Here is a 2,887-nt window from a genome sequence, read left to right on the forward strand (position 1 = left end):
TTGGGCCCCCAAAACCCCCCCCCCCCCCCCCCCCCTTGTGCATGAGTAAGATGTACTTGTACCCCTGCTCATTCACTAAAGGGCTATAGTAAAATGTAAATAAACACACCACACTTTTTTTTTAAATTGAAATTTTAATTGAAAAAAACACAACAAAAGTTTTTGACAAATTCTTAAATAAAAATCGCAAAAAATGGGTCCAACGAGGTAATCCAAAGGGCAATCAAATGACCTGAGAACAGTGGCCTGTTATTGCATGAAAACAAATGGGCGGAGTCAGCCATGATGTCACGGCCGACTCCGCCCATTTGTTTTCATTCAGCAGGGACCTGAGAAGACCCCTTTGACAGGTGGTGGCGGAATGTAAACAGTTAAGGGGGTACACCAATGCAAATAACCCCCCTGCCTGCAGACCCCTTAAACCTCCCTCTCCTCCCCTATAGTGTCCTTCAGGGTTTTTGCCTTACATTGTCCATTAATGCGATATTTCTATTCTTAACCCCTGTGACATATCTGAAGGGACTCAAAAATCTTGTAGCCGCAGGAGCCTGGAGGAGCTATCCACAGGGCAATCTATGTAATTTCCTAATGGTGCAGGTATTGTGCCCCAGTGGTAAACGTCTGCTGTTGGCATGTGGACTTGGCATCACTTTCCAGCTCACTAGCTCACAAAAGTTTTCGGATGCTTTGGGACGTTTCTCTTAGAGAAAAGAATGTGGTAACAACGGAGCAGGAAGGAGGGGCAGTAAAGAAAGAGCGTCACAGTGCTACCATGGCAGATGCGAGACTTAACTTGCTTCTCTGAAGGCTCCTTCTATCTCAGGCAGTGCTTATGTAGTAGTTTCAGCCCTGCTTGAAGAGAACTACAGGAGGAAGGGGATTGTTGAGGAGACCGGTCACGTAGCCTACAGAAAGCTGGATGGGGTGACCAGTATCTACTACTACAGTTTTCCTGTATCAGTGTCAAGGAAGTTTACAGTAACAAAATATAAACACTGGAGGATTTGTACTTTGTGAGGTGGAAGCTGCATTACACTACCTTTTTATCTGAAGTTGGAGCTTATTTATTTATTATTGGCATTAATATAGCACTGGCGGTTTAAGCAGGGCCTTATGTACAGTACATTCATGCCAGTCCTTATCCTGAAGGAGCTTTTGACAGGAGCCATTTAACCTACCAGCATGTGTTGGGAGTGTGAAGCAAACCAGAGTACCCAGAAGAAACCCACACAAGCACAGGGAGAACATGCAATCTCAATGCAGATAGCGTCCTAGCCAGGATTCGATCCAAGGGCACCAGTGCTGCAAGGCAGAAATTCAATTTTAAAATATCAAATTGCAGTTAAGAAATGCAAATCATTATTGAGTCCTCATGTATGTGGTTCCCTGTGTAAAGTTACAATGCAGACAGTACAGGGGTGAGTACTGAGCAATGTTGTTATGAAGCAATAAAACACTAGTTTTCAATTCCTATTTGGGACACTTTCTTCATAGAGTTTGTGTAAGTTTCTTGCAGATTCTCCACTTTCATCCAAAGCCCAAAAACATATTGGTATATTAAAGCACATCTATCATATGAGAGATATGGGGCCTGTCATAATTAATCTCTTTCTGTAGATGCTATTTGCCTGGCTATAGTGTATCTGTCTAATAATGTTTCACATTTCTGGAACAATCTTGACTGCCCTGCACAGAGTCCTGACCTCAACCCGATAGAACACCTTTGGGATGAATTAGAGCGGAGACTGCGAGCCAGGCCTTCTCGTCCAACATCAGTACCTGACCTTACAAATGTGCTTCTGGAAGAATGGTCAAACATTCCCATAGACACACTCCTAAACCTTGTGGACAGCCTTCCCAGAAGATTTGAAGCCGTTATAGCGGCAAAGGGTGGGCCAACTCAATATTGAACCCTACGGACTAATACTGGGGTGTCATTGAAGTTCATATGTGTGTGTAAAGGCAAGCGTCCCAATTCTTTTGGCAATATAGTGTATGTCTCGTGACAATTTTCCTTTGAATCTGTATCTGACCAAACAGGCTCAAACCTGAATTTTCTACTCTACTGTGGCCTTTCAAATCGAGGAGGGTTGGGTGCAAAGTACAAGGAAATTATTTGAAAATTATGCAGAACATTAATCAATCATAACATTTTCCTGTAAGTTCAAAAGGTCAGCGAAAAGGGAAAAGACAAATAGTTATGTGTCAAAAAAAAAATTTGAATAAAAAGACATGAATGCATGAAACTGTAGATTTACACAATTACATTACAACACAAATAACAGATAATGAATCATACAATCTGGGCTCTTTATATGTGAGACACACAATATTACAATACACAGTATAGCTACCTGTGGTCCAAACCTGCTTCAAGTACCATACATTCGTCCAGACCTTTCCCTGGTTCCCTCCTGTCCAAACAACCCCCAGAGCGTTTCAGCCCTCAATAAGTCATCTCTATGCAAATAACATTTTCCTTTCTCACAAAACAATTTGTTTGAAGGATCTTTGGCCTCAATCACAGTATTGTATTAAAGGAAAAGTATTGGGAAAGTAAAATGTAAAATATATAGAGCCGGTGGAGGCAGCACATACCTGCTCCATATACCGAGAGCTGAACGATCATGAACCGTTCATCACTCTGATCTCTCCTCTCTGTTCCTCAAGCACACTCATTGGAGGGACAATGGCTCTAGAGAGGCTGAGCCAGCTGTCAATCCCAACAATATTGTTGGGAACTATCCCGCCTGCACCGTGGCTCTGTGCCATCAGCATATAGCAAGTATTAGCCCACTAAATGCTGAGTTAGTAAATATACTTCTATGAACCAAAAGAGATGTAAAGCCAAAAAAGGTTTGACTTTACAGTGCTAGGCTATTTTGCA

Source organism: Nanorana parkeri, unplaced genomic scaffold (genome assembly GCF_000935625.1).
Source record: "Nanorana parkeri isolate BGI_ZX_2015 unplaced genomic scaffold, ASM93562v1 scaffold569, whole genome shotgun sequence".
NCBI classification, from domain to species: Eukaryota; Metazoa; Chordata; class Amphibia; order Anura; family Dicroglossidae; genus Nanorana; species Nanorana parkeri.